The following is a 26,581-nucleotide window of genomic DNA, read 5'->3' as shown; positions in this document are numbered from 1 at the left end:
TAAAAGCACAAGATGATCCCTACTGGCGTTGAATTATACATTTGGCTTCATTAATTAAAATTAAACAAAAATTGCATCATATGTAAAATTAAGAATTCTTATGCCTACTCTAAAGAAATCACTGTTGTAATGCAGAACAACAGTAGACAATATGAGAACAGTAAATATTGGACAAAATACAGTGAGAGGCACGCAGCTGGCATGGAATTCCCATTAGGAATAACCGGCTTTGAGCAGAGACTACAGGAGGTTGCTTCAGACCAATCTCATGGCTCTCCTCGGGAGGCATAACCTTCCACTTAACACCAGAGTATCCAAATCACTGAACCGCTTTCCCCACATCAGCTGCAAACGGTATTTGAATAGAATTTTACTTCTAGGACAAACCCCAAAGAGCTATGCCAATTGCTATAGCCTCTAGCAGCCCACTCCTACCCTGTCACTGACTTTCCTATAACAGATTAATTACAGAGAAATTTGGTTTATGTCTAATTCTGTGCACACCAAGATTTCTGTTCCATTGGCATATCAAGAAGCATTCAGCTTCCCATTGGGGCAGTAGCTCTCGTTGTAATTACGTACTTAGGACTCTGATGTTGTTCCACTCTATGCCTACTACAATCTATGTAGTGGTGGCTCACTGTATTTAGAAGGACTTTTTCAGAAGCCAAGGAGGTGGAATGTTAGCTAAAATACTGTAGTCAACAAAAAGTGCCCAAGTGTAAACCCTTTGGATACAAACCATGAAGGGTCAAGAGAATGATCCTGGGAATGAAAGAGTTAACATATGAACAGTTTGTTGGTTCTGGGCTGTTCTCGCTGGAGTTTAGAAGGGGGGGGGAGGAATTCATTAAATATTGTAAGATAGAGTGGATCCAGCAAGGATGTTTCCAATAGTGAGGGAGTTTCAGACCACAGCCTAAGAATAGAAGGATAATAGACAATAGGTGCAGAAGTAGACCATTCAGCCCTTCGAGCCTGCACCACCATTCTGAGATCATGGCTGATCATCTACTATCAATACCCGGTTCCTGCCTTGTCCCCATCTCCCTTGATTCCCCTATCCATAAGATACCTATCTAGCTCCTTCTTGAAAGCATCTAGAGAATTGGTCTCCACTGCCTTCCGAGGCAGTGCATTCCAGACCCCCACAACTCTCTGGGAGAAGAAGTTTTTCCTTAACTCTGTTCTAAATGACCTACCCCTTATTCTCAAACTATGCCCTCTGGTACTGGACTCTCCCAGCATCTGGAACATATTTCCTGTCTCTATCTTGTCCAATCCCTTAATAATCTTATAAAGGATGTTCCTTTATAATGGAAATGAGGAAAAAGGTCTTTAGCCAGTGAGTGGTGAATCTGTGGAAATCATTGCCATAGACAGCTGTGGAGGCCAAGTCATTGGGTACAGTAGAGAATGATAGGTTCTTGATTAGTAAGGATGTCAAAAGTTACTGGGAGAAGGCAGCCGAAAGGGGTTGAGATGGATAATAAATCAGCCATAGTAGAATGGCAGATCAGACTTGATGGGCCAATTGGCCTAATTTTACTCCTATGACTTATGATCTTATTAATCAAGAGAAGTTTTTTCAGGGGATTATGGTCTTTCTGATTTAGTCAACTCCACATTCTGAAGTGTCACGTCAGGGTAAACTATTAGTCTCAGAACTTCCAGAAAGCTTGCAAAGTTTGCAATTCATGTTCTCACTCAGTTTTCCTTCAGTAGTGAGCATCAGTGACTTGCCTGATGCCTTAGCAAACAAGAAACTGTGAAATGCAAGTTGTGCCAACTGGTGCCACCTGGAAAGATATAGATGCAGTGGAATTCAGAGTGTATGTGACTTTAAATTCCATGATCGGAGCTGTCCAGGCAGAGTGCGGCTACAGCTCTGAACCCAGAAGGTCACAAATCTGTCACGACTGCTTTAGAAAACCGTAGGCTGCCAACATACTGGTGTGTGGAGAATTGGAGATAGGAGTGTGGAGCTCTGAAAACTCTTGTGGGATTAAGGTATGTAAAAGTGATCCCTTCTTTTCCTTTTCTCTTGACAGGTCTGTGCAGCACATCTAATGGGATCACCAAGCTTGTTCTCAAAAGAACAGGTTATATTTTCAGCCTTTGTGTATGCTATGTTTAGGTTTGGTTGTGTCATGGATGCTTGGATTTCAGTTGAACCAACTTTTTTTGCAAGATTAGATTTCAATGGGAGCACAGTGCTGTGATTGATTTAAGTGATGCTACGTTGAGTGACTAATAGAGTCACAGACAACTGAACTGGGCTCTTCGGCCCATTGTGTCAAGTGTCTGTCAAATACCTATCTACACTAATTCCTTTTTCCAGCATGTAGTCCATAGCCTTCTGTCTCCTGTGCTTCTTAAATGGCATAAGGTCTCCTCCACCCCACACACTATCTGAGGAATTTGAGATTCAGGCAAAGTGTTTCAAACTGCGGTTACACTCTGAGAACAAAAAATGTTCTCCTTCAGACCACTGCCAAACCTCTTAATTCTTATGCTAATCCACACTGTCTGGATTTAGAAACGCTGGCATTGAGAGAAAGTATCCCAGAGTCAGTCCTATCTTTCCCCCCATACCTCCATCATTCCCTGTCAGCTTGTTCTCCAAGAAGAAATAGACCCAATTTATCCATTCTCTTCCCAGAACTGAAATACTGGCATAAATATTACAAGTGGAGAAGTGGGCAGTTGACCTCACCCAAGCCAGGACCTTAAACCAGAGGGCAGCCTCTGGAATAAATATTGATTGTGGAGTGTCTCAGTAAATTGTACTGAGTGAGTGAGGCATACGGCAGTCAGGGTTGACCATAGACGTTGTGTCCGAGCTGGCTAGATTCGCAAGCCTGGGCAATACATTATGGAGAACAAACTGTTAATAGTTTGTGAAAATACCATTCTTAGTGCATGGCCTTTCTGGAATGGAAAAATGGGACCCAGTTTAACCCAGACTTACTGAAAAGGATGGTTATTCAAGGAATTAAATCAGTGCCTGGTCAAGCCCTGCCTGATATCTGGATAACTGGAAGTGGAGGGTTAAATGTCTGGAATTGTGCAGTTTGTGAAGACTAAATGCAGTTGTATGGTTTTCCTCCCACTAGACAGCTAGTGTTGTATTTAAGAAATGAGCACTGCTTTATTGCCATTTGGACACACAGGTCCGATCCTCAGTCCCCTCTACCGTGCCTTCAGCTCTCCACTTGATGCTCATGTGTGTGTCCATTTCCTTCACCCACATAGGTCTACATTTGGATCCAACAACTCCACACCGTAAGATACAGGTGCACAATTAGGCCATCTGGCCCATCAAGACTGCTCCGCTATTTCATCATGGCTGATCCAATTTTCCTCTCAGCCTCAAGCTCTTGCCTTCTCCCCATAACCCTTCATGCCTTCATCACACACTGCCCAGTTATGAAACTCCACATTCCTAGAAACATTACTCTACTGAACATTCGTGTTCAGAGATTTGGAATTTGGTATATGGTCCTCAGAACATCGTAGTGAGTGTGTCGACACAGCTAGATTTCAGTCATGGTCAGTAAGTGTGTCAACATGGCTAGATTTCAGTCATGGTCAGTGAGTGTGTCAACATGGCTAGATTTCAGTCATGGTCAGTGAGTTTGTCGACACAGCTAGATTTCAGTCATGGTCAGTGAGTGTGTCAACATGGCTAGATTTCAGTCATGGTTAGTGAGTGTGTCAACACAGCTAGATTTCAGTCATGGTCAGTGAGTGTGTCGACACAGCTAGATTTCAGTCATGGTCAGTAAGTGTGTCAACATGGCTAGATTTCAGTCATGGTTAGTGAGTGTGTCAACACAGCTAGATTTCAGTCATGGTCAGTGAGTGTGTCGACACAGCTAGATTTCAGTCATGGTCAGTGAGTGTGTCGACACAGCTAGATTTCAGTCATGGTCAGTGAGTGTGTCGACACGGTTAGATTTCAGTCATGGTCAGTGAGTGTGTCAACACAGCTAGATTTCAGTCATGGTCAGTGAGTGTGTCGACACAGCTAGATTTTAGTCATGGTCAGTGAGTGTGTCGACACAGCTAGATTTCAGTCATGGTCAGTGAGTGTGTCGACACGGTTAGATTTCAGTCATGGTCAGTGAGTGTGTCGACACAGCTAGATTTCAGTCATGGTCAGTGAGTTTGTCGACACAGCTAGATTTCAGTCATGGTCAGTGAGTGTGTCGACACGGTTAGATTTCAGTCATGGTCAGTGAGTGTGTCGACACAGCTAGATTTCAGTCATGGTCAGTGAGTGTGTCAACATGGCTAGATTTCAGTCATGGTCAGTGAGTGTGTCAACATGGCTAGATTTCAGTCATGGTTAGTGAGTGTGTCAACATGGCTAGATTTCAGACATGGTTAGTGAGTGTGTCGACGGTTAGATTTCAGACATGGTTAGTGAGTGTGTCAACATGGCTAGATTTCAGTCATGGTTAGTGAGTGTGTCACTATGGTTGGATTTCAGTCATGGTCAGTGAGTGTGTCACTATGGTTGGATTTCAGTCATGGTCAGTGAGTGTGTCAGTATGGTTGGATTTCAGTCATGGTCAGTGAGTGTGTCAACAGCTAGATTTCAGTCATGGTCAGTGAGTGTGTCAACATGGCTAGATTTCAGTCATGGTCAGTGAGTGTGTCAACACGGCTAGATTTCAGTCATGGTCAGTGAGTGTGTCAGTATGGTTGGATTTCAGTCATGGTTAGTGAGTGTGTCAACATGGCGAGATTTCAGTCATGGTCAGTGATTGTGTCAACATGGCTAGATATCAGTCATGGTCAGTGATTGTGTCAACATGGCTAGATTTCAGTCATGGTCAGTGAGTGTGTCAACATGGCTAGATTTCAGTCATGGTCAGTGGGTGTGTCGACACAGTTAGATTTCAGTCATAGTCAGTGAGTGTGTCGACACGGTTAGATTTCAGTCGTGGTTAGTGAGTGTGTCAGTATGGCTAGATTTCAGTCATGGTTAGTGAGTGTGTCAACATGGCTAGATTTCAGTCATGGTCAGTGAGTGTGTCAGCACAGCTAGATTTCAGTCATGGTTAGTGAGTGTGTCAGCACAGCTAGATTTCAGTCATGGTCAGTGAGTGTGTCAGCACAGCTAGATTTCAGTCATGGTTAGTGAGTGTGTCAGCACAGCTAGATTTCAGTCATGGTCAGTGAGTGTGTCAACACAGCTAGATTTCAGTCATTAGTGAATGTGTCAGCACAGCTAGATTTCAGTCATGGTGGTCAAGTGTGTCAACACAGCTAATTTCAGTCGTGGTGATCGAGTGTGTCGACACAGTTAATTTCAGTCGTGGTGATCGAGTGTGTTGAAACGGTTAATTTCAGTCATGGTGATCGAGTGTGTCGACACGGCTAATTTCAGTCGTGGTGATCGAGTGTGTCGACACGGCTAATTTCAGTCGTGGTGATCGAGTGTGTCAACACGGCTAATTTCAGTCGTGGTGATCGAGTGTGTCGACACGGCTAATTTCAGTCGTGGTGATCGAGTGTGTCAACACAGCTAATTTCAGTCGTGGTGCAGTGATTGCCATTCTGTCATGTTGACTGTGACAGTATTGCTCCGTATGGTCTTCATATTTAGAGTTCAGTCACATCACTGTGTCTGTCTCAATATGGTTATGTTTTAATCCTGTCTCAGTCTCGGGAGATAATACTGTGGTATATTAGTGTCCCTGTATGTTTTGATTTTAGATGTTTCGTAATTAATGTCAGTATGGCTGTATTTCAGTCATGCCAAAGTGACTGCCTCATTCTGGTTGGATTCCAGTTACGTCGTAATGAATGTCTCAGTGGGTTTAGTTCTCAAATATGTCACACAGACTGCCTCAGGGTGATTTGGTTTCAGTCTAATACAGGGAAAGTGTCCACATGGTTATTTTCCATCATGCCATAATTGTTTCAATATTGTTCCTTTTACGTCATTCCAATACAAATGTCTGTGTGTTGAATTTCATTTCTGTTTTAGTGAATATCAGCCTGATTATATTTGAGTTCTGGTGTAGAGAATACCTCTGAATGTTTAGCATCAGTTGGATAATGTGTAGTTAAACATGTTTATATATCCACTGGGCCATAGAGAATGTCTTTGTGGTGTTACATTTCAATGACCTATAGTGAATATCAGGACATGTTATGATAAGTGTCTCATATATAGTTATAAAGCATAGAAACAGACCTTCGCTACACCTTCTCCTCCAAGATCATAATATACCCATTTTTTCTAAATCTATTTGCCAGAATTTGGTCCAGAGCCTTTGATGTCTTGGTGATTCAAGTGCTTATCTCAAAATGTATTAAATATTGTAACAGGTCATACCTCTGTTAACAAATTCCAGATGCCAATTGTTCTCTGGAGAAAAGGTTCTTCCTTAGATTCCTTCTGAACCTCGTACCTTTTGTCCTAAACCAGTGCCCTCTTGTGTTAGATACCTCTGCTATGAGGGAAAATTTATACAGTCAATCCAATCCATTCCCCTCATAATTTTGTGTACCTTCATTGGGTTCCTTATTAACTTGTTGTGCTTCAAAGAAAAGAAATGCAATTAATCCATTCTCTCACCAAGACTGAAACATTCCAGACAGCATGCTGGTGAATCTCCTCTGCAATAGCTCTAATGTACTCCTATCATAGTATAGGGTAGGTGGGACTAGGTGAGATTAAGAGTTCAGCACGGACTAGGAGGGCGGAGATGGCCTGTTTCCATGCTGTGATTGTTATATGGTTATATATAACCTCTCTGTGTTATACTATGTGTCCTGGTTAGTCAAGGCAAATATCCCATAAACACAAGAAAACTTGCAGATGCTGGAATTCCAAAGCAGCACACACAAAATACTGGAGGAGCTCAGCAAGTCAGTTTTCTTCACCTTCAAGGTTCCTCTGTTCCACAATCATTCCTAGAGGCCTACTATTCCTTGTGGCTGTTCTATCCTTGTTGGTTCTTCCAAAATGCATCAGGTCATAATTATCAGGATTAAATTTCTCCAGTTATTGCTTTGCCCATCTGACCATCTGGTCGATATTATCTCCCTTTCGTCTGATTTCAGTCCTTTCTCAGCACAAGTAGATTTCAGGTGAATGTCACAGAATAATGGCATTTTGCTCATTTGATAATGAACATTTAGATTTGCATCGTGGGGTAGTGAGTGCCCTGGCAAAGTTGTATTTCAGTTGTGGTGTCATGAGTATCTCTAATTGCTAGTCAATGTGTACCAGATGTGGGTATTTGGTTGTATTTCAGTTGTGCTGTAGCTGTAGTGGGTATCTCAGCTTGTCTAATTGTCAGTCAATGTGTACCAGATATGGTCATTTAGTTAGATTTCGGTTGCATCATATTGTGGATCTCCCTCATGGCATTGTGAATTTCATTTGTAGCACAGTGAATGGGTGAGCTTGGTTAGACTGTATTTGCATTCCACTGAATGTTTCAGCATTTCACAGTGAATGGGTGTTGCTGTGGCCAAGTTTCAGTTTTGTGGTTCTACAAATCCCAGCTGGGTTAGATTTCTGCGACAGTGCAGTCCCAGAGCAGTCAGAACACAGTGTATGGCTCAGCATGTGTAGAGGTCAAAACTGGTGTAGTATGAGTGCACTGTACCACTTAGTCCATGAACTGTAGTGACAAGAGGGCATACAGTAGTGAGATATGCCAACTAGTGGAGTGGTGCCACAGCAACAACCTGGCACTCAATGTCAGTAAGACAAAAGAGCTGATTGTGGACTTCAGGAAGGGTAAGACGAAGGAACACACACCAATCCTCATAGAGGGATCAGAAGTGGAGAGAGTGAGCAGCTTCAAGTTCCTGGGTGTCAAGATCTCTGAGGATCTAACCTGGTCCCAACATATTGACGTAGTCATGAAGAAGACAAGACAGCAGCTATACTTCATTAATTTGAAGAGATTTGGCATGTCAACAGATACACTCAAAAATTTCTATGGTGTACCGTGGAGAGCATTCTGACAGGCTGTATCACTATCTGGTATGGAGGGGTTACTGCACAGGACTGAATGAAGCTGCAGAAGGTTGTAAATCTAGTTGACTCCACCTTGGGTACTAGCCTACAAAGTACCCAGGACATCTTTAGGAAGTGGTGTCTCAGAAAGGCAGCGTCCATTATTAAGGATCTCCAGCACCCGGGGCATGCCCTTTTCTCACTGTTACCATCAGGTAGAAGGTGCAGAAGCCTGAAGGCATTCACTCAGTGATTCAGGAACAGCTTCTTCCCCTCTGCCATTCGATTCCCAAATGGACATTGAAGCTTTGGACACAACCTCACTTTTTTTTAATATACAGTATTTCTGTTTTTTGCACATTTTAAAAAATCTATTCAATACACTTAATTGATTTACTTGTTTATTTATTATTATGTTTTATTTTATTTATTATTTTTTCTCTCTGCTAGATTATGTATTACATTGAACTGCTGCTACTAAGTTAACAGATTTCACGTCACATGCTGGTGATAATAAACCTGATTCTGATTGTAAATCAAATGCATATAACGGGCATAAGTGCACTGTACCACTTAGTCCATGAGCCGCTTGTAAATTAAATTTGCTGATTTAGAATGTGGTCACGCTGGCAAGGAAAGTATCATTTTTTTCATTCCTAATTACTCCTGAGAAGGTGGCAGTGAGCTCCTTCTGTAAAGGTTTGCTCACAGTAGGGATAGGGATAGTTGGGTAGGGATCTCTAGGATTTAGACTCAACAGTTTGGAAAGATCAGAGATACACTCAGTGGCCACTTTATTAGGTACACCTGTACACCTGGTCATTAATGCAAATATTTAATTAGCCAATCACGCAGCAACAGCTCGATGCATTAAAGCATGCAGGTATGGTGAAAATGTTGGAGGAATTCAGTAGGTCAGGCAACATACTGGAAATGAGTAAACAGTTGATGTTTCAGGCTGAGACACATCTTGGCCCAAACCTTTATGGCAGTAGTCCAATGAATACATGATAAATAAATATAAAGGAAAAAATTGAATTTAAGTAGATATAATATGTCTATTAAATGGTTAAGTTAAAATAAATAGCACAAAATAACAGAAATAATATATATGAAAAAAGTGAGGTAGTAAATCAGATGGCAGAGGGGAAGAAGCTGTTCCTGAATCATTGAGTTTGTGCCTTTGGGCTTCTGTACCTCCTTCCCGATGGTAACAACGAGAAGAATGCGTGTCCTGGGGGACCTTCCTAAGGCACCGCTCCTCGAAGGTGTTTTGGATACTACGGAGGCTGACTAATTCTATATGTTTCTGCAACTTTGATCTTTTACAGTAGTCCCCTCCCCCCCCCCACCATACCAGACGGTGATGCTGCCTGTCAGAATGCCCTCCACAGAACATTTGTAGAAGTTTTCATTTTAATTGACAAACTCCTAATGAAAGATAGCCACTCTCTTGCCTTCTTTATAGCTGCATCAATATGTTGGGACCAGGTTAGGTCCTCAGAGATCTTGACACCCAGGAAACTGAAACTACTCACTCTCCCCACTTCTGATCCCTCTATGAGGATTGGTATGTGTTCCTTTGTCTTACCCTTCCTGAAGTCCACAATCAGCTCTTTCATCTTACTGACATTGAATGCAAAGTTGTTGTGTGACACCACTCAACTAGCTGGCTTATCTCGCTCCTGTACGACCTCTCATCACCGTCTGAGATTCTACCACAATGGGTGTATCATCAGCTAATTTATAGATGGTATTTGAGCTATGCCTAGCCACACAGTCATGTGTATATAGAGGGTAGAGCAGTGGGCTAAGCACACACCCCTGAGGTGCGCCAGTGTTGATCGTCAGCAGGTGGAGATGTTATTTCTAATCTGCACAGATTGTGGAATTCCAGTTAGGAAGTTGAGGACCCAATTGCAGAAAGAGGTACAGAGGCCCAGGTTCTGTAGCTTTTCGATCAGCACTGTAGGAATGATGGCATTAAATGCTGAGCTATAATCAATAAACAGCACCCTGACATGGATATTTGTACTGTCCAGGTGATCCAAGGCTGCGTGGAGAGTCTTGAGGTTGTCTCTGCTGTAGACCCATTGTGGCAATAGGCAAATTGCAATGGGTCCAGGTTCTTGCTGCAGCAGGAGTTCAGTCTAGAAATGACCAACCTCTCAAAGCATTTCATCATTGTAGATGTAAGTTCTGCTGGACAACAGTCATTGAGGCAGCTCACCCTAATCTCCTTGGTACTGGTATAATTGTTGTCGTTTTAAGCAGGTGGGAACTTCCAACTGCAGCAGTGAGAGGTTGAACTGAGATTCCACCGAGATGCAACACTGAGCGTCATAGGAAGTCATTCCTGTCTGTGGCCATCAAACTTTACAACTCCTCCCTAGGATTGTCAGACACCCTGAGCCAATAGGCTGGTCCTGGACTTATTTCCACTTGGCATGATTAACTTATTATTATTTAATTATTTGTGGTTTTATATTGCTATATTTCTTCACTATTCTTGGTGCGACTGTAACGAAACCAATTTCCCTCGGGATCAATAAAGTATGTCTGTCTGTCTGTCTGTCTGTCAAAATGTCTTTGAGTATTCCCACCAGTTGGTTGACACAGGTTTTCAGAACCTTACCAGGTATTCCATCGGGCCCTGCTGCCTTGTGAGGTTCACCCTCTTGAAAAACTGCCTGACGTTGGTCTCCAAGAGAGAGATCACAGGGTCATTGGATGCTGCAGGGATCCTCCATTTCAAAGCAAGCACAAAAGGCATTGAGCTCCCTGGTCATGAAGCATCTCTGCCATTCATGATGTTGGATTTTGGTTTATAGGAAGTAATGGCTTGCAGACCCTGTCAGAGTTGACGTGCATCTGATGTCACCACTAACCTCTCCCGGGATTGTTTCTTGGCTCTTGAGATGGGCCTTTGAATTCATCCCTGTTTTTCTTATACAACCCCAGATCACCAGATGTAAATGCCACAGATGTAGACCTCAGTAGATTTCAAACCTCCTGGTTCATCCACAGCTTTTGGTTTTGGAATGTACAGTATGTTTTCATAGAGAATGGTGCAAAAAAAACCACATCCAGTGAGCGGCAGTTCTGGGGTGAAATCACCTTGTTAATGAGAGAGGTCTGCGGAGAATGGCCAGACTGGTTCAAGCTGACAGGAAGTGGACAGTAACTCAAATAACCATGTGTTACAGAAGTGAGCAGAAGAGCATCTCTGAATGCATACACATTGAACCTTGAGGTGAATGCGCTACAGCAGCAGAAGACCATGAACATACACTCAGTGGCCACTTTATTGGTACGTAGTAGTGTGGCAACTGGGTGTATATCTCCATGTCAGGATGATGTGCACCTTGAAGGACATCAGCCTATAGATGATGGTGTTCCCATGCCTATATTGCCTCTGTCTTTCTTGGTAGCAGAATCTGCTAATTTGGAAGGTACTATCAGAAAAGCCTAGATAAGTAACCATACTATGATTTGTTGTGTTAACAATAATCATAGTTTATCTTGAAGCAATTGCTCAGAGAATCCTGGAGCATTCAGCCTTTTGTGTTGCTGGCAGAATTTAGAAAGAACAGAATTGTTACACTCCCATGTCTATCCATCGAGATGCTGGCAGTTTCTTCATTTCTTTTCTCAGCCCTTTATCCCAGTGAAGGTTATTGCTGATTCTTCCCCACCTCACCTTCATCCATTGCAATCCATGTGGGAGGAATTTGCAGCTTAAAGGTAGTCCTCAACTTCCACCTACAATTGTAAATCTGTGCTCTCAGGGCACTGAACTGTCAACTGTTTGAAACAACTTCACATTATTTACACTGCCAAGATTCCTCATGATTGTGTTCATTCCTGAACATGTTGCAATAAATATATCTTTATTTTATAACAGGGAGTTCAGAAGGAGAAGACACAGTTAAATTCTATCTACAGCTGTAGAGAAATGTTTGAAACATACATCACCAGTAAAAAGCAAGATTCCAGAAGGACAGATATAACATTAAATAAGGTGAGTCCAGAACCAAATCTAGTGCAATAAACTGAGAATTACGCCAAAACTGAAAGCTTTTCAAGTGACTGAACAGTTTTGATCGCTTGTGTTTTGAGAAGTGTGAAGATCGATTTGATGGATGTCATTAAGACTGAGTGGTCATCTGAAATGGATATTTAATAGGCCATAGTTGTAAGACAATCTGTTGATAAATCCTAAGCAACACACACAAAATGCTGGCAGAACTCCGCAGGTCAGGATAGCCCTGAAGAAGTGTCTTGGCCTGAAACTTATTCTTTTCCACAGATGCTACCTGACTCACTGAGTTCCTCCAGCATTTTGTGTGCCTTGCTCTGAAGTTCCAGCATTTGCAGACCTTCTCCCATTTATGATTTGCTGATATATCCTGTCAGAACTATGGGGAAACACCTTCTTCCAAAGAGTGGTTAAAACGTGGAACTCACTAGTGCAGTGAATAATTCAGAGGAAAGGCATGGAAAGAGGAAAGTCAGAGAAACAGGGAAGGATGAAGGCAACTTAAATATTTGTCAGTGGGGTTAGATGAAGAAAGCTGGGGGAGGTTCACAGGTGCATAAATCCTGATAGATACCTGTTAGTGTTTGGAAAAAATTCTATGTGGCATAATCAGCCAATTACTGACTCTTTTTACCTCAGTATTAGTACAAGATGCTCAGGGCAAAAATAGAGAATAACTCAGTTATAAAGCACTATCAATGCTAGGAGTAAGTTAGTGGCAACAGGGTTCATACAGGCCTGTTTAACATGACACACAACGTGGAAATGCCAGACAGGTTATAGTCACTTCAAAAGGTGGTGAATACATGACATTTGAACTAAATCTGATTTATCTCCAAAGAGGCTGTGTGGAGGCAGAAGCTGGTGTGCAACCAGTGGCACAAATGGAAAATAATCAATTTAATATCAGAGAATGTATACAGTATACAACCTGAAATTCTCCCTCTTCACATGCATCCACAAAACAGAAAAAGACTCTAAAGGAGGAATTACAGAAATGTTAGAACTCCAAAGACCCTCCCACCCCTCCCATGCACAAGCATCAACTCTTCCCCCCACTTGTGAGGTGGGATCAGCTGAAAATGGATAAGTGTGTGCTCTGTAGAAAGGGTGCACCGTTCAATTACCTGTAAAGATTTTTTTTGATGGGATGTCTGGGTAACTGGGGATTGGGCAGGAACTTATAGTTGAGGTTAAGAATCAGTTCTAATACTGAATGACAGAGCAGGCTTGACCAGCAACAGCTTCTAATCCTGCTAAATATCTCTGTGTCACTATGGCAAAGGAACTTCCATATGAAGTTTACAACCATCTGCAGCTTTTTCAGATCCTGTGCAGTGAACTGTCCATACCAGACGGCGATGCAACCAGTTAGTATACTCTCCATGGTACATCTGTAGAAAATTGTCTGTGTCTTTGGTGAGATACCAAGTATCCTCAAACTTTCAATGAAATATAGCCGCTGTCATGCCTTCTTTGTAATTACATCGATGTGCTGGGCCCAGGACAGATTTTCAGAGGTGTTGACACCCAGCAACTTGAAACTGCTCAGCCTTTCCACTGCCGATTCCTCAAAGAGAACCGGTGTGACTTTCCCTGACTTCCCCTTCCTGACGTCCACAATCAATCCCTTGGTCTGTATGAATCATCTTTCTGGTTATCCACAAATTCACCCTCCTTGTGTCTTGTCCTAAACTGCTCTGTCATCTGCTATAAAGAAGACCTCAGCAAACAGTCAGTGCTCTTGTCACAGCCTGTTAATGAGCCAGAGAATCCTTTCACTCTTTTACACTGTTTCCCAAGGTACAAATAAAAACATTTTCCAAACAGGAGCGGAACATGAGCAAGGGTGGTGTAATGAGTAGGACAATTACCCGCCTACACCAGCGTGCGTGACTCCCCGTTCAGGCTGCAGTCACGCTCAGCACCACGAACAGCTGCTGAGGTCACGTAGCCAAGAATGGCAAAGGATTTTCAGGGAGTGGAGCTTTCTGCTGAACCTCTTCTCCTTGTTCTGACAGGTCTGAGTCCTGAAATGGCAAATTATGTTTGGCAGAATGTTGCAAGAAGTAATTACTTCTGATTATAATTTTGCTGGAGGTCATTTTATGTTTAAATTAATCTTCTCTCTTTGGTGTTGCCATTTAAAGTGGGAATCCTTGCAGAGTTTATGTTTGAAGAGGAGGCCATTCATACAGGACAGGGGAGGCCATTCATACAGGAACAGGGGGAGGCCATTCATACAGGAACAGGGGGAGGCCATTCATACAGGAACAGGGGGAGGCCATTCATACAGGAACAGGGGGAGGCCATTCATACAGGAACAGGGGGAGGCCATTCATACAGGAACAGGGGGAGGCCATTCATACAGGAACAGGGGGAGTTCATTCATACAGGAACAGGGGGAGGCCATTCATACAGGAACAGGGGGAGGCCATTCATACAGGAACAGGGGGAGGCCATTCATACAGGAACAGGGGGAGGCCATTCATACAGGAACAGGGGGAGGCCATTCATACAGGAACAGAAGAAGGCCATTCACACATACTTTGCCATCTGCTTAGCACTGCACTGTCCCAAAGGGGATTATTCAGTTTCATGGCTCATTGCTGTATCAATATACTTTGCTAAATGGCTCAATTTTTTTCCTCTGTCTGCCTCTCTGAGACCTCACCTGTAAGACATGGGGTTACTTGATTATAAGCTGATGTAATCAGCTTCACCTCGCTATCATACCTCTCAACCACTCCACTACCTTCATGCCAATCTGACTGACCTGGATAAACTGTAATTGTGTCTGACTAAACATTTAGAAGACTGAAGTCATGTGCTCCGCCACACACTCTTTACCATTGTCTAACTCCTGTCTTGGTCAGTTCCATCTACCACCCTTACTGGGAGCCATTGTCTGCTCATACCAGTTATCTTGAAGTAACATCGCAGTTCGCTTCCTATTCTGATCTTTACTAACATTAGTACATTCAGCACCCTGTTTCCTGAATGCCTTCCCATTTCAAACCCATTTCTCATTGTATATTGCCTTTACTGATTTACATTGACACCTAATTTTCCAATGTTCAAAGTAACTTATTGTCAGAATAATGTTTCACATTTAATAACCCACTGTGATTAAACACATCCATGATAGGTGCCACAGTATTTAAAAATGAATTTTGCCAATTCTATGAAATCTTGGATCATTTACCTTCTAGAAGACAATGCTTGAATGCTATGGTGCAGCTCAGACATATCTGCACTCTTTATCAAGAGGTAAGAAGTCAAGAAATTGCCACCTTGTGGATCCATCTCGTGCCACAGGAGGAGAAGCCCTGTCTCCAGGCTTCCAGTATTCACCCTACTCATTACTGGGCTCGTTGAAGTCACCGCTTACAGAATAATGTTCTGAAGCACAGAAGATTCAGCAAATGCTGGAAATCCAGATCAACACATACAAAATGCTGGAGGAGCTCAGCAAGTCAGGCAGCATCTCTGGAGAGGAATAAAGATTAATAATCAATGATATTTGAATAGTCAGTGTTACGGGCCAAAATTCTTTATCAGGACAGGAATTATGTCTTCGCTGGTCTCACAATCAACACAAATTTTTTGGAGTGCATTCTTGTTATTTAATTTATTTTAAGTACCGTTGAGTCATTAATCAATAATGTTACTCAGCAATCATTTGAAAGTTAGAGTTGGATCTTCCTGGGGATTCACAGAACCACAGTATGTAGATACCATGAGCCAAACCTTTGTTAGCTGATAAACAGTTCACAGATCTGTATAGTCCTTGGAGAAAATCACCTGTAAAGTGCTGCAAGATTGCCTTCCCTAATGGATCAGCCTCATCGAGCCCAAGTCTACAGAGACACTGGGAAAAAAAAGAAAGTAAGAGATGTAATTGGGCAAGGCAAATAGTACTGTACTGCATTAAAACAACTGCATCCAAAAGCATCCTACAGCTAATGAGTGTTTTTGCCGAGTGGTCACAGCTTAAGAGCAGGGAACAGGCCATATTGCATATGCAGCTGTGAGATAATTGATTGCAGGCAATCTGTTTCCATTGCTGGTTGAGGATTAAATGGTGGCTCAATCATCTGTTTCAAACAGTTCAATGGGATTTTTAAGATTTCAAAGTCTATTCATTATTGAATTATGTATACAGTATACAACGTTGATATCTACCTGTGACAATTGACCCGAACTTGGTGACAAGAACCATCCAAAAGATGACACTGAAATTGCAATACACCTTCAGCACCATCCATCTGGAGAGAATGTATTCCAGCCTCCTGCATAGAATTTCAAGCAACAAACATTCTGTTTTCACAGAGCTGCAGCTGCCAATCAGGATGTGGAGAGCTCTGTAACTGGCCTTCATGACTGTGTAGAGGGAATGTGGCAAAGGGTTCTGCCGGTGCTGGAAATCCAAAATAACACACATAAAAAGATGATGGATCTCAGCAGGTCAGACAGCATCTCTGGAAATGAATAAAAAGTTTGGCAGGGGATGGGAACCAGAGTGATAAGAGTGAGGATGGGGCAGCTGGTAAACAAGTCGATGCATTGTGTAGTGACACTGTGGGGAAGGACAGGTAACTGATAGGGAAAATGGCAGTCAGTGGACTGAAGTATGACATGGGGGCAAAATCAAAGAGGGTGATCAATACAGGTCTGATGGTGTTATATTTGAATTCACACTGTATGGAATAAGATAGATGACTTTGAAGTGCAGTTAGAAATTGGCAGGTATGACATTGTGGGCATCACCGAGTCGTGGCTGAAAGAAGATCAGAGCTGGGAGTTTGACATCCATTGTATTGAAAGGACAGTCAAGTGGGAAGGGCTGGGTGTTGGTGGGCTCTGATGGTAAAAAAATAAAATCAAATCCTCAGAAAGAGATAACACAGGATCAAGATGACATAGGTTCCACATGGTAGGCTTATTCAGGAAGTCAGAAGGCATGGGATCCAGGGAAGTTTGGCCAGGTGGATTCAGAATTGGCTTGCCTGCAGAAGGCAGAGGGTTGTGGTGGAGGGAGTACATTCAGATTGGAGGGTTGTGACTAGTGGTGTCCCACAAGGATCTGTTCTGGGACCTTTACTTTTTGTGATTTTTATTAACGACCTGGATGTGGGGGTAGAAGGGTTGGCAAGTTTGCAGACGACACAAAGGTTGGTGGTGTTGTAGATAGTGTAGAGGATTGTCGAAGATTGCAGAGAGACATTGATAGGATGCAGAAGTGGGCTGATAAGTGGCAGATGGAGTTCAACCCAGAGAAGTGTAAGGTGGTACACTTTGGAAGGATAAACTCCAAGGCAGAGTACAAAGTAAATGGCAGGATACTTGGTAGTGTGGAGTAGCAGAGGGATCTGGGGGTACATGTCCACAGATCCCTGAAAGTTGCCTCACAGGTAGATAGGGTAGTTATGAAAGCTTATGGGGTGTTAGCTTTCATAAGTCGAGGGATAGAGTTTAAGAGTCTTGAGGTAATTATACAACTCTATAAAACTCTGGTTAGGCCACACTTGGAGTACTGTCCAGTTCTTATCACCTCACTATAGGAAGGATGTGGAAGCAATGGAAAGGGTACAGAGGAGATTTACCAGGATGCCGCCTGGTTTAGAGAGTATGGATTGTGATCAGAGATTAAGGGAGCTAGGGCTTTACTCTTTGGAGAGAAGGAGGATGAGATGAGACATGACAGAGATATACAAGATATTAAGAGGAATAGATAGAGTGGACAGCCAGCGCATCTTCCCCAGGGCACCACTGCTCAATACACGAGGACATGGTTTTAAGTTAAGGGGTGGGAAGTTCAAGGTGGATATTAGAGGAAGGTTTTTTACTCAGAGAGTGGTTGGTGCGTGGAATGCACTGCTTGAGTCAGTGGTGGAGGCAGATACTCTAGTGAAATTTAAGAGACTACTAGACAGGTATATGGAGGAATTTAAGGTGGGTTATATGGGAGGCAGGGTTTAAGGGTCAGCACAACATTATGGGCCAAAGGGCCTGTACTGTGCTGTACTATCCTATGTTCTATGAAAGATGTTGAATCCTTGTGAGTAGAGGTAAGAAGCTGATGGGAGTTATCTACAAGCCTCCAAACAGTAGCCTGGATGTGGGATATAAATCACAATGGGAGATGGAAAAGGCATGTGAAAAAGGCAATACTACAAAAGTCATGGAAAGTCATTTTGATATGCAGGTAGGTTGGGAAAATCAGGTTTGGTATTGGATCACAAGAGAAGGAATTTGTCGAATGCCTACAAGATGGCTCTTGAGAGCAGCTTGTGATCGAGCCCACTAGGAGAAAATCAGTTCTGAATTGGGTGTTGTGTAATGAACCAGATTTGATTAGGAAGCTTAAGGTGAAGGAACCCTTTGGAGCCAGTGGTCATAATATGATAGAATCATCGTATTATGATCACCGAAGGGTCAATGTAAGGACTGCTTCTTTTTAAATTGTATGTCAATGATTTGGATGACAAAATTGATGGATTTGTGGCCAGGTTTGCAGATGATACAAAGATAGGTTGAGGGGCAGGTAGTGTTGAGCAAGCAGGGAGACTGCATAAGGACTTGGACAGTTTGGGAGAATGGACAAAGAGGTAGCAGATGGAATATAGTGTAGGAAAGTATATGGTCATGCACTTTGTTAAAGGAATAAAAGTGTAGACTATTTTCTAAATGGGGAGAAAATTCACATACTTGAGGTGCATGCAAAGAGACTTGGGAGTCCTTATGAGGATTTCCTAAAGGTTAACTTGCAGGTTCAGTCAGTAGTAAGGAAGGCAAATGCAATTCATTTTGATTGGATGAGAATATATAAAAAAACAAGGGTGTAATGCTACGGCTTAATAAGACATTGGTTAGACTGCACTTGGAGTATTGTGAACAGTTTTGGGCTTCTTATTTCCAGAAAGGATGTGTTGGCATTAGAGAGGGTTCAAAGGAGGTTCACAAAAATGATTCTAGGATTGAAAGGCTTATCATATGAGGAACGTTGGATTCTCTGGGCCTGTACTCACTGGAATTTAGAAGAATGAGGGGGTACAGCATTGAAACCTATTGAATATTGAAAGGCCTAAAGAGAGTGGATGTGGAGAGGATGTGTCCTATAATGAGGGGATGTAGGACCAGTGAGCATAGCCTCAGAATAGAGAGATATTCATTTAGAATGGAGATGAGAAGGAAGCTGTGTGAGTCCAGGCCATTGAATATATTTAAGGTGATAGTTAATAGATTTTTGTTAAGTCAGGGTGTGAAAGTTTATGGGGAGAAGGCAGGAGAACGGGGTTGAGAGGGAAAGGAATCAAATGACAAGGTAGACTTGATGAGCTAAATTGTCTAGTTCTGTTCCAATGTCTTATGGTCTAATTCATCCTGCAGTTTGAGAGGGAGAAGATGAAGTCAGATGTATCAGAATTACAGTGGAGTAAAGGGACTTACAGGGGCATGGGCGAGGAGTTGGCCTAAGTTGATTGGAAGGGTCCATCATTGGAGATGATGGCAGAAAAGCAATGGCTGGTGTTTCTGCAAGCGGTTTGGAAGGCACAGGATAGATACACCTGAAAGATGAAGAAATATTCTAAAGGGAGTATGAGGCAACTGTAGCTGACAAGAGAAGTCAAAGACAGTAGAAATAAAAAAGATAGGACATATAATATGGCAAAAATTAGTGGGAAATTAGAGGATTGGGAAGTTTTTAAAAATGAACAGAAGACAACTAAAAAAGCTGTAAGGAGAGAAAAGATGAAATATAAAAGTAAGTTAGCCAATAATATAAACGATGATACCAAAAGTTTTTTCAGATATATGAAGAATAAAAGAGAGGCAAGAGTCTGATTGAAAATGATACTGCAGAGGTAGTAACGGGGGACAAAGAAATGGCAGATGAACTGAATAAGTGTTTTGCATCAGTCTTCACTGTGGAAGACACAGCTGTGTGCCAGAAATTCGAGTGATTCAGGGGGGCAGAGGTGTGTATAGTTGCTATAACTAATGAAAAGGTGCTTGGCTAGCTGAAAGGTCTGAAGGTGGATAAATCACCTGGCCCAGATGGTTTACACCCCAGGGTTCTGAAGGAGGTAGCTGAAGAGATTGTGGAGACATTAATAATGATCTTTCAAGAATCACTAGATTCTGGAATGGTTCTGGAGGACTGAAAAATTGTAAATGTTTAAGAAGAAAGGAAAGTACAGGCCAGTTAGCCTGACTTCAGTGGTTGGGAAGATGTTAGAATTCGTTATTAAGAATGAGGTTTGGAGGTACTTGGAGGTAAATGATGAAGTAACCCAAAATCAACATGTTTTCCTTATGAGTAAATCTTGCCTGACCAATCTGTTGAAATTATATAAAGCAATAAGAATCAAGATAGTAAAAAAGAGAGTCAGTGGAAGTTGTTTATTTGAATTTTCAGAAGGCCTTTGACAACGTGCTACATTAACGAGTAACAGGCCATGGTATTGCAAGAAAAATACTAGCATGGATAAAAGATTGGCTGACTGGCAGGAGGCAAAGAGTGGAAATAAAAGGAGCATTTATAAATGTCTAGTTGTGTTCCACAGGGCTGGGTGTTGCAACTGCATTTTTTCACATTATATGTCAATGGTTCAGATAAAAGAATTGATGGCTTTGTGGCCAAGTTTTCAGATGATAGGTGTAGGGGAAGGTAGTGTTTAGAAAGCAGGGAGTTTGCAGAAGGACTTAGACAGATTGAAAGAATGGGCAAAAAAGTGGCAGATGGAATACAATGTAGAGAATTACTGTATATGATCATGCACTTTGGTAGAAGGAATAAAAGTGTAGACTTTTTTCTAAACGGGGAGAAAAATTCAAAAATTGGAGCTGGAAAGGGCCTTGGGAGTCCTTTTGCAGGATCCCCTAAAAGTTAACTTGCAGGTTGAGTCAGTGGTGACGAGGCAAATGCAATGTTAGCATTCATTTCGAGTGGACTAGAATGTAGAGCAAGGGTATGATGCTGAGGCTTTATAAGGAGTTGGTTATACTTGGAGTATCGTAAGCAGTTTGCCCCTTACTTAAGAAAAAATGTGCAGACATTGGAAACAGCCCAGAGGAGGTTCACGAGAATGATTCCAAGATGAAAGGGTTAATGTATGAGGAGTGTTTGATGGCTCTGGGCCTGTACTCGCTGGAGTTTAGAAGAATGAGTTGGGATTTCATTGAAACCTATCAAATATTTAAATGCCTGGATAGAATGGATGTGGAGTGGATGTTTCCTATAGTGGGGGAGTTTAGGACCAGAGGGCATAGCCTCAAAATAGAGGGAGTCGATTTAGAACAGAAATGAGGGAAATTTCTTTAGCCAGAGGCTAGTGAATCTGGTGAATTTATTAGCACAGATGCTGCTGAGGCCAGGTCATTGGGCATATTTAAAGCGGAGTTTGATAGGCCCTTGATTAGTCAGGCATCAAAGGTTACAGGGAGAAGGCGGGAGAATGGGTTGAGAGGGATAATAAAGCAGCCACAATGGAATGGCAGTGCAGACTCAATGGGCCAAAAGGCCTAAATCTACTTCTATGTTTTAAGGTTTGAATGGTCTCATGGACATTTCAGGCTAGGACACTTCCTCCTGATGATATTTCTTTGCCTGAGACATGGACTCTTTATTTCTTTCCACAAATACTGCCTGACCTGCTGAGTTCCTTCAGCATTTTGAGTGTGTTACTCTAAATCAATCCTGATCACTGCTTGCTAAATAAAATATTCATTTGTTGAGGGGAAAAGGTGTTGATTGAGATGCCTTCTGTGGTTGAACTCTCATTTACAATTTATTTTCAGGATGAAATAGACTATTTTGCAAGGGGAGGAAGGAATTTCTATACCCCCAGAGTATCAAATCTCTCAGCAGAGAAAGAAAAGTGATCAACGTAAGGTCACTGAAGAGACAAAAAAGGTGAGGCGATTCATGGTATTTATTCCCTATTGTTCACAGACTGGAGAGTGGATGACAATGGAAAAGGAGTCCAAGTTGAAGTCTTCTTATGTTTTCTCTCTTGAATCTTTTTGCGGTCTGGGCTTGCTGTTCCTTTGTATGACAATCAGGAAGCCCTTACCCCAAAAAGTATTTGCGTGAGATACACACTGCAGGGGACATCATCCGACAGAGGCAACATATCACAGGCTGGCCTTACAGGAGAGAATTCAGAAGTGGAAAGTTGGAGGCAGTACAACTGATGCACCATCAATAACTCTCCGAGACATGAGGCGAGATATAGGCTTTTATAGAGATAGAGGCAGTACAACCAAAACAAAACAGCTCTTCTTCCAGAAATAACATTTTCCCTTTTGAGAGAAGGAAAAATTTAATTGGGAATAGAATAATGAGGGAGATGAAAAGCAAAATAAGATGAGATGAGAAATGAGGGTCTGGTACCATAGGAAGAGGGGCAAAGATAGAGCCAGATCTTTTACAATGGGAAACCACAATCTTCTTGTAATGAATAAACATTGGAAATTATGTAAAATAGTAAAACAGAGAGGCATATTCCTATTCAGCAATGATTGTCCAGTGATGGTCAAAGTTCAAAGTTAATTTATTATCAAAGTATGTACATGGCACCATATACAACCCTGAGATTCATTTTCTTGGGGGCATTCACAATAGAACAAAGAAATACAAAATAAAAACTTTTCACAAAGTCTGACAACCAATGAGCAAAAAAAGACAATCTGTACAAATAAATAAATGGATGGATAGATAAACAAGCAAACTAATAAATAAATACCAAGTCAGGAGTTGTAGAGTCCTTGAGGTGAGTCCATCGGTGTGGAATCAATTCAGTAGAGGTGAATGCAGTTATCCATGCTTGTTCATGAGCCTGTTGGGTGAAAGGTAATAACTTTTCCATATGATAAGGTATTTATCATCAAAGCAGCGCTGTTCAGAGTTTTTGTGCGTTGCCAGACGATCAGGCCTTGCCAAGCAGAGGATGCTCCTCTGGATGACTTCTGCAATAGCTCCAGGTCGTTGCATTTTACTGAGTGCTTTCCCAGCATGCTCTCCAGTCAGGAGGCTGTAACTACCATCCAAGATCTGGCCTCTAATGTGACTAATTCTAGGAGGGCAAAGATTGGCATTATTTTTTATAATATTCTTCCCTCATCATTGGGATTTATCACTTGATTATCTCATTACTGGAAAAAATGTTATATATCAAGGAGATAACAAAGTTAAAATGTTAAATAGAACCCAGTCAGTAAGGTGAACTGTTACATTATTCGCACCTGTTTAAGGCAGATATACTGTAAATACAGGGAAATATGAGAATTCCAAGGGTTGCTGAGATGAGTGCTGCAGAACAAATAATACGGAAAACCGTGGATACTTAAGAAGGAACATGATTACAGGGGGATACCATAAACACAAGAGATTCTGCAGATGCTGGAAATCCAGAGCAACATAGACAAAATGCTGGAGGAACTCAGCAGGGCAGGCAGCACCGATGGAAATGAATAAACAGATGATGTTTTGGGCCGAAATCAGGATGGCTGCCTGACTTGCTGGGTTACTGCAAAATTTTGTGTGTGGTACTCAGCAAGTGGAATCAGTCATCAGGACTGATGAAGGGTCTCACCCCAAAATGTGGACTGTTCATTCATTTCCATAGATGCTGCCTGACCTGCTGAGTTTCTTCAGCATTTTGTGTGTGTTGCAGGGACAGCCATTTTGCTTTTTGAGCCTATTCTATCAGACAGGTTAAAGGTGATCTGCATTTTAACTTCTCCCATCTTGTTGGTTCTATATCCCTCAGTACTTCCCCCTTGAAAATATCTCATGATCTTAGTTTTAATAGGTTTATATGCATGCAAACAGCAAGTATTTTTCCCAGGGAGATAGTCCTGGACCACATGAAACCTTTGCGTGTGTTCGTGCTTCCTGACAAAGGAGTATGACTCAATCCTAATTGGATTAATATATCCCTTTGTCAGGATTCCCACTCCACTAGAAATAGATGCAATTCCTCTATTTACTCCACTATTCTTTCCTTTTATTCTTCAGAGGAAATAGAGGAATTGCATCATTTCCTTGGTGAAAAGTCAGACTCGTCCAAGCAAACTTCTTCATAATTTAACAGATGTGTTGTTTTTCCAGGAAATGTGTGCCTATCTCTTCTAAGACCCATATAGTATAACTGAAATGATAAATCATATGGTTCTACTCTATCAATGGGTAAGATTCCAGGAACCTTCTGGGATGGTAACATAAGCAGAAGATTTTAAGAGAGCCAAAAGTGATATTGGAACCGAGAAAATTAGCAATCACTACCAATATGCAAGCTCTTTCCAAGTACCCAATATGCTAATGACCAAAGATTGGACACACAGATGTACTACAAACCTGGTTGCTTCTGAACAAATTAATCACTATGTCAGCAACACACACAAGATGCTGGAGGAACTCAGCAGATGAGCAACATGTATGGAAATGAGCTCATCTTTTTTTCTCCAGTCCTGATGAAAGGCCTCAACCAGGAATGTCGACGTACTGTTTTCCATAGACGCTGCCTGGCCTGCTGAGTTCCTCCAGCATTTTGTGTGTGTTGCTTGGAATTCCAGTATCTGCAGATTTCTTCGTGTTTGTGATTGAATCACAATGTCAGAATGACATCTAAAAGTCACTGGTGAAGCCTTAGAAGTTCCTTTTCAGTGAGTTATCTGAGAATTAATGAATTCAAGGGTTATCATGGTAAGAGACAAATGATTGAGGAAAGTCATGTGGTGGGGTTGTGATCGATTTTAAAGGTCTAATGCAGGGGTGGGTAACCTTTTATATTCTGTGTGTCAATTTTTTCACACACGAGTTCAGATGCGCCATACAACTCTTGTACCACCATTCAATTCTTGTAAAAATATGTTAATATAGACATATTTAGCATTTTTACATGATATATTGATTTAGTATAAAAATGAGATAAACATTGCTTACCTTAATGAGACTTTTAACAAATATATTTTGTCTTCTTTTGATTTCTTCCTTTTTCTTAATCACATATTCTTTCCGTAACTCAGACCCAAGCACTAGCTTCAGTTTTCCTTCAATTTCAGTCTGATGTTGTGTTTTATAGTGTCTATTAAGATCATGTCTTCTATTATGTGAGAAGGTGTTTTCACAAACAATGCACAACGGTTTTCCTGAAGGACCTGAAAATAAGAACTTATTTTCCCACTGATCATTGAATTCACAATTACCATCACTTTCTACTTTTCTTTTGCTCATTTTCTTTTGCACTGTGATGGGTAACTGAATGTAAAAAGAAGGCTTAATTTTCAAAAAAGTACAAAACTGCAAATGTTCACAATTGTAAACTGACTGGCAAAAACCTGCGACGCACCGCTGGTGCAGAAGCCTGGCGCCTCAGGATCAAACAAGTATCAAACGTGTATTGAACAGTTATGGAAAAACCTCAGAACAAAAGTCCTTCTTTCCTAGTTTGACTCATTGAACATTTTTTAAAATTGAAAACAGATTAATGTGAAAGAAGATAACATTCACCAAAAGATGTGCTCGAAATAATAAAATCGCTAAAAATAATTGCGAGGTTTTAGATTTATTCTCAGTAAAACCCATTTCTAGCTCTAAGCTACTTGAATTCCTGTTACAGATTTTTTTCTACAAATCAGTTTTTGGTTAATACTTTTTGCATGAGTAGGCTTACTTTATTATTATTATTATTATTATTATTATCATCACTGGGGTGCAATCCGCCACTTCTGGCACATGCGCCGTACGTTGGCCACCCCTGGCCTAATGTCACGTTTTTGTTCTGAACACCTTGGAGATGGGATTTCCCACATTTTGTCTCGCCATCTGCTTGATACTGGGCTTTATCCATGAGACCATTTACTGCCAAAAGGACGATCTACTTTTCCTGATAAGAAAGATAAAGTTTCTAATTTCATCAGACAAAAGAATCAACCAGTCCTGGTTCTAGGAGCCCAGATGGAGGAAGTGGTACATTATAGGAATGAACTGTGGACTAGAAGGTGTTGGCATAACATTCAACATTCCTCCTACAACATCTTTCTCCATTTCTCAGTGAAACAATGAATGTAACTGAACATGTGAAATTTGCTCCAGTCTCTGCTCACTCCTGTCACGTATCAGCTGGGTGTGGAGTTTGGGGGAGATTGGTCACCAATATCCATTCATTACATCCAGACCAGACGTAAATTTTATCATCATTTGACTCACTGTTTAACATTAAACATGCAACCAAGACATTTGAATCTTCTACTGGAATAGCTGCCCCATCTCTAATGGAAACCTACATTGGATCCAGCATGGAACATTATGAAGCCAGAAGGAAGTCTGACAGGAAACTTACAACTCTTCAGATATGGGGCCACTCTGGGTAAAATTGGGAACAAACTGAATTAGAACATTGGTGTATTTGGAAACGCTTTCAAATATTTTATATTGGAATTTGGCTGCAAATTGAGTTATTGATCAATAAGAAACGTGCATCTAACTGGATGTCTGGCTGAAAGCTAGATATGTTAATTGTGTGATCATATTCCAGACAGTG

At 41.6% G+C, this 26,581-nt stretch overlaps 1 long non-coding RNA gene across 1 annotated transcript in view; it reads left to right on the top strand.

The window, feature by feature from the left end:
- Window positions 1–26,581, top strand: part of LOC132403429 (uncharacterized) — a 329,276-nt gene that overhangs the window by 293,020 nt on the left and 9,675 nt on the right. Inside the window, exons 4-5 of the long non-coding RNA XR_009515258.1 lie at window positions 11,895–12,011; window positions 21,834–21,948. This is a non-coding gene — a long non-coding RNA (uncharacterized LOC132403429). The remainder of the gene's footprint in view (window positions 1–11,894; window positions 12,012–21,833; window positions 21,949–26,581) is intronic.

This window comes from Hypanus sabinus, chromosome 13, assembly GCF_030144855.1.
Source record: "Hypanus sabinus isolate sHypSab1 chromosome 13, sHypSab1.hap1, whole genome shotgun sequence".
Classification (NCBI taxonomy): Eukaryota; Metazoa; Chordata; class Chondrichthyes; order Myliobatiformes; family Dasyatidae; genus Hypanus; species Hypanus sabinus.
This window is presented reverse-complemented; position numbering and strand designations above follow the sequence as displayed.